The sequence below is a fragment of the Lampris incognitus genome, chromosome 18 (genome assembly GCF_029633865.1).
Source record: "Lampris incognitus isolate fLamInc1 chromosome 18, fLamInc1.hap2, whole genome shotgun sequence".
Taxonomy (NCBI): Eukaryota; Metazoa; Chordata; class Actinopteri; order Lampriformes; family Lampridae; genus Lampris; species Lampris incognitus.
In genome coordinates this window covers 2,984,861-3,004,443 of record NC_079228.1, presented here as the reverse complement: position 1 = coordinate 3,004,443, position 19,583 = coordinate 2,984,861, and positions in this window count along the sequence as shown.

Below are 19,583 nucleotides of genomic sequence, written 5' to 3'. Positions count from 1 at the left end.
TATAATTTTAATAAAGTGATATATATTTGACTCATATTAAGCAATTGAAATGTAGTTGCGTGCTGTTTTTTTGTATTTTTCAAACCGTGTTGTTCATGTGTGCCAGGTGTTTCACTGGTGTTGTGGCAAAGCAGAGAAGGACTCCATGGACATCACTGAGGATCCATATGATACTGTGAAGAAACAACTTCCTCACAACACGCTGCCAGAATACTCTGCCCAAACACCAGTAGCTCCAAAGTCAATGCCCAGCCCAGAGCAGACACCAGCAGTCATTGTAAGTTTTGAATAGCTAACATTTAGTCCATGTTGTTTAATACTGAGGGGACATTTGATATTTTGCCTGTGTATTCTCACCATGGAATATGCGAGACTTTATGACAGAGGTCCTCCGGAACGATTGGCAAAAAGAAAATAACATTTAATGAACTGACTAATAATGTTTAAGCAACATACATTCAAGTTCAAGAATAAGGAGCAGCTTAGCTTATATGTGAAGGTATTTTCAGTTATTTTGTATGACTGGGTATACAGTTATAGTATTGTTCTAAGGCTGTCCCATTTCTGGGTGCCACATGTGTATTTGGGTATAAGACAACAAAAGCTCTTTTACACGTCTTTCTCTTTATTTTACACATCGTTCTCCTTATTTTATGTCTTTATCTTTATTTTACACGTCTTTCTATTTTATATGTCTTTCTCTATTTTACGCCTTCCTCTTTATTTTACACGTCTTTGTCTTTATTTTATGTCTTTCTCTTTATTTATTTTACATGTCTTTCTCTTTATTTTACATGTATTTCTCTTTATTTTACGTCTTTCTCTTTATTTTACATGTCTTTCTCTTTATTTTACATCTTTCTCTTTATTGCACACATCTTTCTTTTTACTTTACATGTCTTCCTCTAGTTTGTCTTTCTCTATTTTACACATCTTTCTCTTTGGTTTACATCTTTCTCTTTATTTTACGTCTTTCTATTTATTGAACACATCTTTCTCTATATTTTACACATATTTCTCTGTTTTATGTGTTTCTCTATTATACGCCTTTCTCTTTATTTTACACGCCTTTCTCTTTATTTTACACATCTTTCTCAATAACATGTCTTTCTCTTTATTTTACACGTCTTTTTCTTTGTTTTACACGTCTTTCTCTTTATTTTACACGTCTTTTTCTTTGTTTTACACGCCTTTCTCTTTATTTTACACGTCTTTCTCTTTATTTTAAACATCTTTCTCAATAACATGTCTTTCTCTTTATTTTACACGTCTTTTTCTTTGTTTTACACGTCTTTCTCTTTATTTTACACGTCTTTTTCTTTGTTTTACACGCCTTTCTCTTTATTTTACACGTCTTTCTCTTTGTTTTACACGCCTTTCTCTTTATTTTACACGTCTTTCTTTTTATTTTACACGTCTTTTTCTTTGTTTTACGCGTCTTTCTCTTTATTTTACACGTCTTTCTCTTTGTTTTACACGTCTTTCTCTTTATTTTACACGCCTTTCTCTTTATTTTACACGTCTTTCTCTTTATTTTACACATCTTTCTCTTTGTTTTACACGTCTTTCTCTTTATTTTACACGTCTTTCTCTTTATTTTACACGCCTTTCTCTTTATTTTACACGTCTTTCTCTTTATTTTACACGTCTTTCTCTTTGTTTTACACGTCTTTCTCTTTGTTTTACACGTCTTTCTCTTTATTTTACACGTCTTTCTCTTTGTTTTACACGTCTTTCTCTTTATTTTACACGTCTTTCTCTTTATTTTACACGTCTTTTTCTTTGTTTTACGCGTCTTTCTCTTTATTTTACACGTCTTTCTCTTTGTTTTACACGTCTTTCTCTTTATTTTACACGTCTTTCTCTTTATTTTACACATCGTTCTCCTTATTTTATGTCTTTATCTTTATTTTACACGTCTTTCTCTTTGTTTTACACACCGTTCTCCTTATTTTATGTCTTTATCTTTATTTTACACGTCTTTCTCTTTGTTTTACACGTCTTTCTCTTTATTTTACACGTCTTTCTCTTTATTTTACACGTCTTTCTCTTTATTTTACACGTCTTTCTCTTTGTTTTACACGTCTTTCTCTTTGTTTTACACGTCTTTCTCTTTATTTTACACTTCTTTCTCTTTATTTTACACGTCTTTCTCTTTGTTTTACACGTCTTTCTCTTTATTTTACACGTCTTTCTCTTTGTTTTACGCGTCTTTCTCTTTATTTTACGCGTCTTTCTCTTTGTTTTACGCGTCTTTCTCTTTGTTTTACACGTCTTTCTCTTTGTTTTACACGTCTTTCTCTTTATTTTACACGTCTTTCTCTTTGTTTTACACGTCTTTCTCTGTGTTTAACACGTCTTTCTCTTTATTTTACGCGTCTTTCTCTTTATTTTACATCTTTCTCTTTATTTTACGTCTTTCTATTTATTGAACACATCTTTCTCTATATTTTACACATATTTCTCTGTTTTATGTGTTTCTCTATTATACGCCTTTCTCTTTATTTTACACGCCTTTCTCTTTATTTTACACATCTTTCTCAATAACATGTCTTTCTCTTTATTTTACACGTCTTTTTCTTTGTTTTACACGTCTTTCTCTTTATTTTACACGTCTTTTTCTTTGTTTTACACGCCTTTCTCTTTATTTTACACGTCTTTCTCTTTATTTTAAACATCTTTCTCAATAACATGTCTTTCTCTTTATTTTACACGTCTTTTTCTTTGTTTTACACGTCTTTCTCTTTATTTTACACGTCTTTTTCTTTGTTTTACACGCCTTTCTCTTTATTTTACACGTCTTTCTCTTTGTTTTACACGCCTTTCTCTTTATTTTACACGTCTTTCTTTTTATTTTACACGTCTTTTTCTTTGTTTTACGCGTCTTTCTCTTTATTTTACACGTCTTTCTCTTTGTTTTACACGTCTTTCTCTTTATTTTACACGCCTTTCTCTTTATTTTACACGTCTTTCTCTTTATTTTACACATCTTTCTCTTTGTTTTACACGTCTTTCTCTTTATTTTACACGTCTTTCTCTTTATTTTACACGCCTTTCTCTTTATTTTACACGTCTTTCTCTTTATTTTACACGTCTTTCTCTTTGTTTTACACGTCTTTCTCTTTGTTTTACACGTCTTTCTCTTTATTTTACACGTCTTTCTCTTTGTTTTACACGTCTTTCTCTTTATTTTACACGTCTTTCTCTTTATTTTACACGTCTTTTTCTTTGTTTTACGCGTCTTTCTCTTTATTTTACACGTCTTTCTCTTTGTTTTACACGTCTTTCTCTTTATTTTACACGTCTTTCTCTTTATTTTACACATCGTTCTCCTTATTTTATGTCTTTATCTTTATTTTACACGTCTTTCTCTTTGTTTTACACACCGTTCTCCTTATTTTATGTCTTTATCTTTATTTTACACGTCTTTCTCTTTGTTTTACACGTCTTTCTCTTTATTTTACACGTCTTTCTCTTTATTTTACACGTCTTTCTCTTTATTTTACACGTCTTTCTCTTTGTTTTACACGTCTTTCTCTTTGTTTTACACGTCTTTCTCTTTATTTTACACTTCTTTCTCTTTATTTTACACGTCTTTCTCTTTGTTTTACACGTCTTTCTCTTTATTTTACACGTCTTTCTCTTTGTTTTACGCGTCTTTCTCTTTATTTTACGCGTCTTTCTCTTTGTTTTACGCGTCTTTCTCTTTGTTTTACACGTCTTTCTCTTTGTTTTACACGTCTTTCTCTTTATTTTACACGTCTTTCTCTTTGTTTTACACGTCTTTCTCTGTGTTTAACACGTCTTTCTCTTTATTTTACGCGTCTTTCTCTTTATTTTACACGTCTTTTTCTTTGTTTTACACGTCTTTCTCTTTATTTTACACGTCTTTCTCTTTATTGCACACATCTTTCTTTTTATTTTACATGTCTTCCTCTAGTTTGTCTTTCTCTATTTTACACATCTTTCTCTTTGGTTTACATCTTTCTCTTTATTTTACACATATTTCTCTGTTTTATGTGTTTCTCTATTATACGCCTTTCTCTTTATTTTACACGAATTTCTCTTTATTTTACACATCTTTCTCAATAACATGTCTTTCTCTTTATTTTACACGTCTTTTTCTTTGTTTTACACGTCTTTCTCTTTATTTTACACGTCTTTTTCTTTGTTTTACACGCCTTTCTCTTTATTTTACACGCCTTTCTCTTTATTTTACACGCCTTTCTCTTTATTTTACACGTCTTTCTCTTTTTTACACGTCTTTTTCTTTGTTTTACGCGTCTTTCTCTTTATTTTACACGTCTTTCTCTTTGTTTTACACGTCTTTCTCTTTATTTTACACGTCTTTATCTTTATTTTACACGTCTTTCTCTTTGTTTTACACACCGTTCTCCTTATTTTATGTCTTTATCTTTATTTTACACGTCTTTCTCTTTGTTTTACACGTCTTTCTCTTTATTTTACACGTCTTTCTCTTTATTTTACACGTCTTTCTCTTTGTTTTACACGTCTTTCTCTTTGTTTTACACGTCTTTCTCTTTATTTTACACTTCTTTCTCTTTATTTTACACGTCTTTCTCTTTGTTTTACACGTCTTTCTCTTTATTTTACACGTCTTTCTCTTTGTTTTACGCGTCTTTCTCTTTATTTTACGCGTCTTTCTCTTTGTTTTACGCGTCTTTCTCTTTGTTTTACACGTCTTTCTCTTTGTTTTACACGTCTTTCTCTTTATTTTACACGTCTTTCTCTTTGTTTTACACGTCTTTCTCTGTGTTTAACACGTCTTTCTCTTTATTTTACGCGTCTTTCTCTTTATTTTACACGTCTTTTTCTTTGTTTTACACGTCTTTCTCTTTATTTTACACGTCTTTCTCTTTATTTTACACGTCTTTCTCTTTATTGCACACATCTTTCTTTTTATTTTACATGTCTTCCTCTAGTTTGTCTTTCTCTATTTTACACATCTTTCTCTTTGGTTTACATCTTTCTCTTTATTTTACACATATTTCTCTGTTTTATGTGTTTCTCTATTATACGCCTTTCTCTTTATTTTACACGAATTTCTCTTTATTTTACACATCTTTCTCAATAACATGTCTTTCTCTTTATTTTACACGTCTTTTTCTTTGTTTTACACGTCTTTCTCTTTATTTTACATGTCTTTTTCTTTGTTTTACACGCCTTTGTCTTTATTTTACACGCCTTTCTCTTTATTTTACACGCCTTTCTCTTTATTTTACACGTCTTTCTCTTTTTTTACACGTCTTTTTCTTTGTTTTACGCGTCTTTCTCTTTATTTTACGCGTCTTTCTCTTTATTTTACACGTCTTTCTCTTTGTTTTACACGTCTTTCTCTTTATTTTACACGTCTTTCTCTTTATTTTACACGTCTTTCTCTTTATTTTACACGTCTTTCTCTTTGTTTTACACGTCTTTCTCTTTATTTTACACGTCTTTCTCTTTATTTTACACGTCTTTCTCTTTGTTTTACACGTCTTTCTCTTTATTTTACACGTCTTTCTCTTTGTTTTACACGTCTTTCTCTTTGTTTTATACGTCTTTCTCTTTATTTTACACGTCTTTCTCTTTGTTTTACGCGTCTTTCTCTTTGTTTTACACGTCTTTCTCTTTGTTTTACACGCCTTTCTCTTTATTTTACACGCCTTTCTCTTTATTTTACACATCTTTCTCAATAACATGTCTTTCTCTTTATTTTACACGTCTTTTTCTTTGTTTTACACGTGTTTCTCTTTATGTTACACGTCTTTTTCTTTGTTTTACACGACTTTCTCTTTATTTTACACGTATTTCTCTTTATTTTACACGTCTTTCTCTTTATTTTACACGTCTTTCTCTTTTTTACACCTCTTTTTCTTTGTTTTACGCGTCTTTCTCTTTATTTTACACGTCTTTCTCTTTATTTTACACGTCTTTCTCTTTATTTTACACGTCTTTCTCTTTGTTTTACACGTCTTTCTCTTTATTTTACACGTCTTTCTCTTTGTTTTACACGTCTTTCTCTTTGTTTTACACGTCTTTCTCTTTGTTTTACACGTCTTTCTCTTTGTTTTACACGTCTTTCTCTTTGTTTTACACGTCTTTCTCTTTATTTTACACGTCTTTCTCTTTGTTTTACACGTCTTTCTCTTTGTTTTACACGTCTTTCTCTTTATTTTACACGTATTTCTCTTTATTTTACACGTCTTTCTCTTTGTTTTACACGCCTTTCTCTTTGTTTTATACGTCTTTCTCTTTATTTTACACGTCTTTCTCTTTGTTTTACACGTCTTTCTCTTTGTTTTACACGTCTTTCTCTTTATTTTACGCGTCTTTCTCTTTATTTTACACGTCTTTCTCTTTGTTTTATGCGTCTTTCTCTTTATTTTACGCGTCTTTCTCTTTATTTTACGCGTCTTTCTCTTTATTTTACGCGTCTTTCTCTTTATTTTGCACGTCTTTCTCTTTATTTTACACGTTTTTCCCTTTATTTTACACGTCTTTATCTTTATTTTACACGTCTTTCTCTTTATTTTACACGTCTTTCTCTTTATTTTACGCGTCTTTCTCTTTATTTTACACGTCTTTCTCTTTATTTTACACGTCTTTCTCTTTATTTTACACGTCTTTCTCTTTATTTTACACGTCTTTCTCTTTATTTTACGCGTCTCTATGTTCAACTGCAGGTATACATGGCTTGACATTGCACTATGGAAGTATGAAATACAAACCTTACTAAATGCAATATGCAAGGGCCTGGATTTCCTGTCTCAAAACACAATCTGCTCTTACCAAGAGTTTGGCATCACATAACAGAATGTTCATTTTAGTAGAGCACATGTATCTTTGGAATTTATTCATCAAATTTTGTCCCTCCGAGGATCTGTAATCATTGCCACGTTCTTTTTTCTAATTTAATGTACTTGTGCGACATAAAAATAAACAGGTTATACCAGAAACTCTTAAAACCTTGCTCTAAATTAAATAATAATAATCAATGATACCTACAGGTTTTCCTTTCATTGTTATTCTTTTGGATTTTATTTGGACAGTCTCTTATGATGTGAGGAAAGTTGGCATTGACTAAATACTTTGGAATTTGGATTTTAATATTTTTAGTGTAGAGTTTAAATTTGATCCTCACAACTGCTCCACCTGTTCTCCTCAACAGGGGGACTCCCCCCAAAAGTCCAGAACAGGCTTCTACGCAGTGAATCCATAAAATGGACGAGGAGGAAGAGGGGCTCATGTTGACAGGTATCCAATCCCTGTGCTCACACATCTGCTGAAGCTTTCAGCATCTCACAATTGAGACTTTTTGTACTCTAATGGTCTAAGTTAGACATTTCTGTTTACTGTGATTTCAATAATAATTTTTTCAACTATCACCTCCTATTCACTTTGTTGTCTAGCTCAACATGAGAGACAGATGAAGATTTCTAAAATAGCTTTCTAGAATATATGCTGGCAGGTCGTAGCTGATTTTGTGATCATAAATCCAGCTGTTCAGTATAAGATAGATATAAATACATATATTAAGATTCACGTAGGACATTTTTTTAATACAATCAGTACAAGCCTGTTTCGTGCGTCATGCCCTCATCAGCTGCCAATGTGATAAAACACTGATACAACGTTTTATCACATGGGCAGCTGATTGTACTGATTGTATCAAGGTTTTTTTTCTACATATATATCTTAATATTCCACTCCTCATTTATTGAGAACTTTTGTCAACACCATTGACGGTCTGTATACACACATACACACACACAGACATGTCATTTTTGGGCACACACACACACACACACACACACACACACACACACACACACACACACACACACACACACACACACACACACACACACACACACACACACACACACACACACACACATATATATGTCATGTATATGTCATAAATGTCATTTCCTGTACAGCTCCATGGAAAATAAATGTTATTGGTTCTGAACCAAAACGTTTCTCATTTCTAGTGTTGCCTTCTAACACAAGTGCATTAGAGCCTTTGTGAGATGTTGAATGCACATAACCTCTTTCACAAGGAGGCTTTTATTTTAATGATGGAGTTGTATTTAATCAATCAGCACTCAGTTTCTAATCTGATCTACAAGTGAATGATTCACAGCTCTGCAGAACAATCGTGAAGAGTAGCTTGTGAAGGTAGAAGCTGTGTAGAGGTCTCATCCACCTCTCAGGACAGTCATGGAGAGTAGTTGTGAAGGTAGAAGCTGTGTAGAGGTCTCATCCACCTCTCAGGACAGTCATGGAGAGTAGTTGTGAAGGTAGAAGTTGTGTAGAGGTCTCATCCACCTCTCAGGACAGTCATGGAGAGTAGTTGTGAAGGTAGAAGCTGTGTAGAGGTCTCATCCACCTCTCAGGACAGTCATGGAGAGTAGTTGTGAAGGTAGAAGCTGTGTAGAGGTCTCATCCACCTCTCAGGACAGTCATGGAGAGCAGTTTGTGAAGGTAGAAGCTGTGTAGAGGTCTCATCCACCTCTCAGGACAGTCATGGAGAGTAGTTTTTGAAGGTAGAAGCTGTGTAGAGGTCTCCTCCACCTCTCAGGACAGTCATGGAGAGCAGTTTTTGAAGGTAGAAGCTGTGTAGAGGTCTCCTCCACCTCTCATGATGGTCATGTTCATCACGACTTACATGAGCGATGTCACAGTACAACCCAGCAGGGGTTGGACAAACTGCAAAGTCAAGAGGCTGCGGTTTCAGTGTGTGTCTGTTTGTGGTTTCAGTGTGTGTCTGTTTGTGTTTGGGTGTGTTTTTTGAGTCACAAGTGCTTTTCAGTGATACCATAGGGTTGCGCCATTTTTTCAATTGGGCAATATGCACATCAAACATAACTGACAAACTAATGAATGGTTGCCAAGTTGCCAAGTCAACAGTTAAGATTCAACAGTCAGTGTCGTTGCAGTACAGCCTGCCTGCTGGAAGAACACACATAGTTCATGTTATTGTTTTTTATTTCTTAAAATTAAGCATTAATGTGTCTTCTCCATGAACATATCCAAGTTTATTATCCTGTACACTCACCTCCGTTCATGTTGTGTTTGTGTCTGCAGCAGAACCAGGCGGAGCTGCGTGACCAGTCAACAGCCTCTGTATATAGTGTGTATTTATATATATAAACATATATATATATATATATATATATATATATATATATATATATATAGTATGTCTTATGTCTTGTTCAATGCACTGTTCTCCATAAATGCTTTGATACTTACTATTTATTACATTGTTGCCTTAGACGTTGACATAGTAGCTCTGTTTTAAAACGTACATGATACAGATGCAATGTGCTGACGTAAAGATTATGATGTATACAGCTACATGAATACTGACCTGAGAAATACTTTCCATGTTACTAACTACTTTTAATGTTGTAATACTGTGCAAAGTATTTGTGAATACTGACGAGTTTTTCCAAATGCTCAACATTTCTAAAATGTAAGAAATATTTAATGTAGACAAAATGTTTTTTGTTAAAGTATGATTAAAGGACTGCAGAGAAGTTAATGCGTAGCAACATCTTTATTAGTAGTAACTCTGATTACACTTTAACCATCCATCACTTGTATTACTGCTTATGTCCTGCTGCCAGACAGATTATTACATGTTATTAAACAGATTATTACTTGTTATTAAACATATTATTACTTGTTATTAAACAGATTATTACTTGTTATTAAACAGATTATTACTTGTTATTAAACAGATTATACATGCTATTAAACAGATTACATATTATAAAAAGATTATTACATGTTATAAACATATTATTACATGTTATTAAACAGATTATTACATGTTATTACATGTACTGCATGACAGGAGGAGAAAATATAGAATAAACAAAGGTTTGAGGAGAAAAGCTGAAATTAATCTGTTGGATTTGTGTTTGTGTGTGTGTGTGTGTGGGTGTGTGTGTGTGTGTGTGCGCGCGCGCGGGCGGGCGGACGGGCGGGCGCACAGCACGATTGGGTGAAGAAGACATATTGTGATTATTGTGGGCAACATTACGTTTGCAATATAATAACCAAATGTATACAAACAATACAAGTGTGTCGTGTTGCCGCAGCGACTTGCGTCTTTCTGATCCACGTCGCTGCGCTTGAATCCAAAATGTCGTCAAATAACACAGGTCACTTTACTTTGTTTTGTTTTTGCCACCCGTTCATCAGGTTAGCCTGCTCGTTGTCATGATATCCATGTTTTCCTTCTCCCTGGTCCGCGCACAGCGCACCGGACAGTCACGTGACCGTACACTGCACGCGCGTCACTGCCTTAACAGAGGCTGACTTGTCGGCTCTTAATTATGGGCGTGGATAAGTAGACCGCACTCAAACACACCTTCACACGCGCGCCCTTTATCATTTAATTAAATCACAGCCTTTTGTGGTTATGTACTTGCACAGTCTGACATCGCGATTACGGTTAGATTAATCGTGCAGCACTGGTGTGTGTGTGTGTGTGTGTGTGTGTGTGTGTGTGTGTGTGTGTGTGTGTGTGTGTGTGTGTCCTGCTGGTGTAGTTGTGTTCTGATAAAAGTCAACTGTCCTCAGTGTTTATTGCAGTTGTGCAGCAAGTAAAACACATGTTATGCACAGTGATTAAAGTGGGCCGGAGCTCCCCGGATCCGGATCCCGACACCGGCACTTCCCCCCCCTCCTCCCCCAAGTCAACCGGAGCTGAGATCCGGCGGCACTCTGTAGACGGGAGTCATTTCAACCTTTTTGTCACAGTAAAATTTAAAACAAAAAACATGATGCAGCCAATTCACAAGCATTACAAAATAAATCGCAAATAAAGTCGTTCTTCTATTTTTATACTACTTTACTTTTTCTAAAAGTTTGAACGATATCGCGTCCTCACGTGACCCGCACCTGCCTGCTGTCTGGCTTCACCAGACATGACGTCAGAAGAGACTGGCTTCACACTCACGGGTCAGGGTCAGTTCACCGCACCAGGCAGACAAGACTCGAGAGAGCGTCAACCTGCTACCTGCACTATTATCCTGGACTGGGGGGCATAAAGAGGGAGTATCTTCAGTGTATTTCCAATAGTTTTGGCTAGCTCTGCTGTGGTTTTCATTCAAGCAACTAACGTTAGCGAACGTAACGTTAGCTAGCTAGCTAGCTAATGTAACCGGTTATTTTCTTGCCCGGTGCGGGATTCGATACGAGGTGTACTGCACCACAAGGCGACATCACTAACCGCTCGGCTAAAGGGTCAGACCCGTTAGCTAGGGACTAACGTGTCTTATTAGTAGTTTACACTAACTAGCTATCTTCCATCCGGTAACGTTGCTAGCTAGTTGCTGACGTTGCTGGCTAGTTGTTTGAATGCTGCTAGGCAAGCTAACTATCGGTAGCGTCCGGTAATGTTACCGGTAGCTAGCTAGTTATGTTTGTCCAACCTTAGCTCTGGCCATGCAATATTTTCATTCAAATAACTAACTAGCTAGCAAACGTTAGCTACCGGTAGCTATTATTAGCTAACAATGCTAACGTCGGGACTACTGGACCAGTGGTCAGCTAGCCAAACGTTAGCTAGCTACCTATCACTCCCGCACTTTTGCCCACCTCTCTAATACAGAGATCCCCCACTTACCAAATCCCACTTTAACCCCTGGTTATGCAGCAGGACGATGAAACCTGTCTTACCTAGTCTAACAAAGAACTGAACTGTGTTTTGGCCAAGGTCTTTACATCACCAGGAGGAACACACACAACTCCATGAAATCATGCTGCGCTATTAACTGTCTGCAATGAAGTGAGCTATCCAACACTGCAGCATGCAGCTTGCAGCATGCAGAGTGTCTAGCACCCAGGTCAGGTGGCTGAACATGTGCTGCAACTGCACCAGTCCACGTCCCAACGAAGAGGAACGTTGGGCGGGAAACAGTTAAAATGTCCTGAGTGTCGAGACAGAAAACATGGTGGACAGGCTTCCAGAGACATGTTGGGCATAATCAAGGCCTGATTCAGACTACAGACACTTCTTCACACAGTCACAGCATACATTTTGTCCATGCAGTGTCTTTGTCCACATCTGCATCTAAGTTTTGTCTTCATTTGATGGCTGGGAGAGCGGGGCGGGCGAGGCTAACTGCTAGCCTAGCCTATGCAGACCGGCAGTTCCAATAACACTGAGGCGGTCTGGCGGCGGCCTCACCTGGCGTTGACTGTGGTGTTTCTGACGTCGGCGTGAGGAGTGGGAGAGCCTGGTCTGCTTCGTCTGATGGGCCCGGGGACCCCGGCCCCTGTTTGGAGCTGCGCCTGAGAAGGAAACGCCAAGGGCAGTCTGACGGGACACGGAATCGGGGCGGGCTAAGCTAACTGCTAGCCTAGCCTATGCAGACCGGAGGTTCCGACAGTCATCCTGGCTGGCGTCCGTTCCCCTGGACAGTGATGCTTTCTGTTTCGTTTGGATATGTCTGTTAGTGTGGGTGTGTGTGTGTTAGTGTGTGTGTGTGTGTTAGTGCGGGTGTGTGTGTTAGTGCGGGTGTGTGTGTTAGTGCGGGTGTGTGTGTTAGTGTGGGCATGTGTGTTAGTGTGGGTATGTGTGTTAGTGTGGATGTGTGTGTGTGTGTGTTAGTGCGGGTGTGTGTGTTAGTGTGGATGTGTGTGTTAGTGTGTGTGTGTGTGTTAGTGCGGGTGTGTGTGTTAGTTTGGATACGTATTGTAACGATTGCAGGTGAATGAGCTCGGTAGCCCTTGGCTAACGGGTCGGAGCCTTTAGTCGAGCGGTTAGCGATGTGATACGGGTTCGTGTCCCGGCTGCGGTGCTTCATGTGGTTGCCCCCCGAATTCGCTCCAGTATGTCATTTTGGGTGTGTGTGTGTTCTCGTAGATTTTGGATGTGTTGCTGTCTTTGTGTTGTGCTGTTGTGTGCTGGGGGAACGGCCTTTCGTTTCATTCCATGTACGCAAATGCATGAAGTGAAATGACAAATAACTGGTTCCTGGTTTTCAAACACGTTTGATCTTTTGCAGTGAAAGTCGAGGTGATACACACACACACACACACACACACACACACACACACACACACACACACACACACACACACACACACACACACACACACACACACACACACACACACACACCTCAATACCTGTTTCACATTACCACACGTGACCTGCTTATAATGGCACATTATTGTGCCCAATTTACAAAAATTATTTTAGGCTCCACCAAATGCATGAACCATGGAGTGTTAGAGGCCCTGCAGACGTCCTCCATTCAGGATCCAGCAGTGTGTGGTGAAGTCCTCCATTCAGGATCCAGCAGTGTGTGGTGAAGTCCTCCATTCAGGATCCAGCAGTGTGTGGTGAAGTCCTCCATTCAGGATCCAGCAGTGTGTGGTGAAGTCCTCCATTCAGGATCCAGCAGTGTGTGGTGAAGTCCTCCATTCAGGATCCAGCAGTGTGTGGTGAAGTCCTCCATTCAGGATCCAGCAGTGTGCGGAGACGTCCTCCATTCAGGATCCAGCAGTGTGTGGTGAAGTCCTCCATTCAGGATCCAGCAGTGTGTGGTGAAGTCCTCCATTCAGGATCCAGCAGTGTGTGGTGAAGTCCTCCATTCAGGATCCAGCAGTGTGCGGAGACGTCCTCCATTCAGGATCCAGCAGTGTGTGGTGAAGTCCTCCATTCAGGATCCAGCAGTGTGTGGTGAAGTCCTCCATTCAGGATCCAGCAGTGTGTGGTGAAGTCCTCCATTCAGGATCCAGCAGTGTGTGGTGAAGTCCTCCATTCAGGATCCAGCAGTGTGCGGAGACGTCCTCCATTCAGGATCCAGCAGTGTGTGGTGAAGTCCTCCATTCAGGATCCAGCAGTGTGTGGTGAAGTCCTCCATTCAGGATCCAGCAGTGTGTGGTGAAGTCCTCCATTCAGGATCCAGCAGTGTGTGGTGAAGTCCTCCATTCAGGATCCAGCAGTGTGTGGTGAAGTCCTCCATTCAGGATCCAGCAGTGTGCGGAGACGTCCTCCATTCAGGATCCAGCAGTGTGTGGTGAAGTCCTCCATTCAGGATCCAGCAGTGTGTGGTGAAGTCCTCCATTCAGGATCCAGCAGTGTGCGGAGACGTCCTCCATTCAGGATCCAGCAGTGTGTGGTGAAGTCCTCCATTCAGGATCCAGCAGTGTATGGTGAAGTCCTCCATTCAGGATCCTGCAGTGTGTGGTGAAGTCCTCCATTCAGGATCCAGCAGTGTGCGGAGACGTCCTCCATTCAGGATCCAGCAGTGTGTGGTGAAGTCCTCCATTCAGGATCCTGCAGTGTGTGGTGAAGTCCTCCATTCAGGATCCAGCAGTGTGTGGTGAAGTCCTCCATTCAGGATCCAGGAGTGTGTGGTGAAATCCTCCATTCAGGATCCAGCAGTGTGTGGTGAAGTCCTCCATTCAGGATCCAGCAGTGTGCGGAGACGTCCTCCATTCAGGATCCAGCAGTGTGTGGTGAAGTCCTCCATTCAGGATCCAGCAGTGTGTGGTGAAGTCCTCCATTCAGGATCCAGCAGTGTGTGGTGAAGTCCTCCATTCAGGATCCAGCAGTGTGTGGTGAAGTCCTCCATTCAGGATCCAGCAGTGTGTGGTGAAGTCCTCCATTCAGGATCCAGCAGTGTGTGGTGAGGTCCTCCATTCAGGATCCAGCAGTGTGTGGTGAAGTCCTCCATTCAGGATCCAGCAGTGTGTGGTGAAGTCCTCCATTCAGGATCCAGGCCCACCTCGTGATGTAAAGGCAGTGAAAAGTCAACATATATGAGTGAATGAATCAGAGGAGACGCCTCCCTCCTTATCCGGCTCAGTTTCTAAGAACCACATGAGTCAGCAGTACTTACAAAGCCAATTAGAATAATGTTTGATTTTCATTATGTAATCAAATCCAAACCAAATATGTAATCAGGAACATAGTCCTCCGTCAGGACTACAAGAAGGGATCATGGTCACGAGATGCCGTGACAGGCATCACTTCCCATCTCACCCTGGTTCTGCCTCTTTGGTTTGTATTTCCCTGAACAACAGAGTCCAAAGCAAAACAATGAGATGCATTCAAATGAAGTCTGTTTGTTAGCAGAGGAAGTCTCCCAATAAATACATAAATACATAAATATGCAAATGTATAAATACATAAATGTATAAATACATAAATATGCAAATACATAAATACATAAATGTATAAATACATAAACATGTAAATATGAAAATACATAAATACATGACAATAAATCCTCAAAGCTGAACTGCAGCTGGTTCCACAGTGACACGGTGTGGTTATGAGTAAAGACGTGCGTTCAAGCCACTGACCACATCTTATGGCTGACCACTTAGCACTCCTTCGATTTGAACAAAGTCCAGTATTGATGAAGTCAAGTATTGATGAAGTCCAGTGTTGATGAGTCCAGTATTGATGAGTCCAGTATTGATGAAGTCAAGTATTGATGAAGTCCAGTGTTGATGAGTCCAGTGTTGATGAGTCCAGTATTGATGAAGTCAAGTATTGATGAGTCCAGTGATGATGAAGTCCAGTATTGTTTAGTCCAGTGATAATGAAGTCCAGTATTGTTGAGTCCAGTGATGATGAAGTCCAGTATTGTTGAGTCCAGTATTGATGAAGTCAAGTATTGATGAGTCCAGTGATGATGAAGTCCAGTATTGTTGAGTCCAGTGATGATGAAGTCCAGTATTGTTGAGTCCAGTATTGATGAAGTCAAGTATTGATGAGTCCAGTGATGATGAAGTCCAGTATTGTTGAGTCCAGTGATGATGAAGTCCAGTATTGTTGAGTCCAGTATTGATGAAGTCCAGTATTGTTGAGTCCAGTGTTGATGAGCCCAGTATTGATGAGTCCAGTGATGATGGAGGGGCAGCACGGTGGCCCAGTGGTTAAACCGTTCTTCACAAAAAGAGGGTCCTGGGTTCGAACCCCAGGTCGACCCAGGTCCTTTCTGTGTGGAGTTTGCATGTTCTCCCCGTGTCTGTGTGGGTTTCCTCCCACCATCAGAAAGACATGCATGTTAGGGCTAATACTGCTGCCTGTGCCTCTGAGCAAGTCAGTGGAAAGAAGAACTGGAGTTGGTCGCTGGGTGCTGCTATACAACAGGATGAGTTCCATGCAGAGGACACGTTTCCCCATGGGGATTCAGTAAGAACATCCCAACTCAGGGTTCAGGAACACTTTGTCATGTATGAAATGTGGTTTCCCCCAGCTCACAGCACTACAACACAAACACAACAAAAATTACAACAACACACACACCCAGACTGACGCACACACCCAGACTAACACACACACCCTGGCTAACGCACACACCCAGACTGACGTACATAACTAGACTAACACACAAATCCAAACTAACACACACACCCAGACTGACGCACACACCCAGACTAACACACACACCCAGACTAACGTACATAACTAGACTAACACACACACCCAGACTAACGTACATAACTAGACTAACACACAAATCCAAACTAACGCACACACACAGACTGACGCACACACCCAGACTAACGTACATAACTAGACTAACACACACACCCAGACTAACGTACATAACTAGACTAACACACACACCCAGACTGACGCACACACCCAGACTAACGTACATAACTAGACTAACACACACACCCAGACTAACGTACATAACTAGACTAACACACATACCCAAACTAACATATATACCCAGACTAACACACATACCCAGACTAAGACACATACCCAGGCTAAGACATACACCCAGACTAACACACATACCCAGACTAACACAAACATCCAAACTAACACACACACGCCCAGACTAACACACATACCCAAACTAAAAAACACACACCCAGACTAACACACATACCCAGACTAACACACATACCTAGACTAACACACTTACCCAATCTAACACAAGTGTCCAGACTAACACACATACCCACACTAACACACATACCCAGACTAACACACATACCCAGACTAAGACATATACCCAGACTAACACACATACCCAGACTAAGACATATACCCAGACTAACACACATACCCAGACTAAGACATATACCCAGACTAACACACATACCTAGACTAACACACATATCCAAACTAACACGCATACCCAGACTAACACACATACCCAGACTAACACACATATACAAACTAAAAAACACACACCCAGACTAACGCACATACCCAAACTAACACACATACCCAAACTAACACACATACCCAGACTAACACACATACCAAAACTAACATGCATACCCAGACTAACACACATACCCAGAATAAGACATATACCCAGACTAACACACATACCCAGACTAACACACATACCCAAACTAGCACGCATACCCAGACTAACACACATACCCAGAATAAGACATATACCCAGACTAACACACATACCCAGACTAACACACATACCCAAACTAACACGCATACCCAGACTAACACACATACCCAGAATAAGACATATACCCAGACTAACACACATACCCAGACTAACACACATACCCAAACTAACACGCATACCCAGACTAACACACATACCCAGAATAAGACATATACCCAGACTAACACACATACCCAGACTAACACACATACCCAAACTAACACGCATACCCAGACTAACACACATACCCAGAATAAGACATATACCCAGACTAACACACATACCCAGACTAACACACATACCCAAACTAACACGCATACCCAGACTAACACACATACCCAGAATAAGACATATACCCAGACTAACACACATACCCAGACTAACACACATACCCAAACTAACACGCATACCCAGACTAACACACATACCCAGAATAAGACATATACCCAGACTAACACACATACCCAGACTAACACACATACCCAAACTAACATATTACCCAGACTAACACACATACCCAGACTAACACACATACCCAGGCTAAGACATACACCCAGACTAACACACATACCCAGACTAACACAAACATCCAAACTAACACACACACGCCCAGACTAACACACATACCCAAACTAAAAAACACACACCCAGACTAACACACATACCCAGACTAACACACATACCTAGACTAACACACTTACCCAATCTAACACAAGTGTCCAGACTAACACACATACCCAGACTAACACACATATACAAACTAAAAAACACACACCCAGACTAACGCACATACCCAAACTAACACACATACCCAAACTAACACACATACCCAGACTAACACACATACCAAAACTAACACGCATACACAGACTAACACACATACCCAGAATAAGACATATACCCAGACTAACACACATACCCAGACTAACACACATACCCAAACTAACACGCATACCCAGACTAACACACATACCCAGAATAAGACATATACCCAGACTAACACACATACCCAGACTAACACACATACCCAAACTAACACGCATACCCAGACTAACACACATACCCATAATAAGACATATACCCAGACTAACACACATACCCAGACTAACACACATACCCAAACTAACACGCATACCCAGACTAACACACATACCCAGAATAAGACATATACCCAGACTAACACACATACCCAGACTAACACACATACCCAAACTAACACGCATACCCAGACTAACACACATACCCAGAATAAGACATATACCCAGACTAACACACATACCCAGACTAACACACATACCCAAACTAACACGCATACCCAGACTAACACACATACCCAGAATAAGACATATACCCAGACTAACACACATACCCAGACTAACACACATACCCAAACTAACACGCATACCCAGACTAACACACATACCCAGAATAAGACATATACCCAGACTAACACACATACCCAAACTAACACGCATACCCAGACTAACACACATACCCAGAATAAGACATATACCCAGACTAACACACATACCCAGACTAACACACATACCCAAACTAACACGCATACCCAGACTAACACACATACCCAGAATAAGACATATACCCAGACTAACACACATACCCAGACTAACACACATACCCAGAATAAGACATATACCCAGACTAACACACATAACCGGGCTAAGACATACACCCACACTTACACACATACCCAGGCTAAGACATACACCCAGACGAACACACATACCCAGACTAACACAAATATCCAAACTAACACACACACACCCAGACTAACACACATACCCAAACTAAAAAACACACATCCAGACTAACGCACATAACCAGACTGACACACCTACCTAGACTAATACACATACCCAGACTAACACACACACCGAGACTAACACACATACCCACACTAACACACATACCCACACTAACGCACATACCCAGACTAACACACACACCCAGACTAACGCACATAACCAGACTGACACACATACCCAGACTAACATACATACCCAGACTAACACACATACCCAGAGTAAGACATATTCCCAGACTAACATAGATACCCAGACTAAGACATATACCCAGACTAACACACATACCCACACTAACACACATACCCACACTAACGCACATACCCAGACTAACACACAT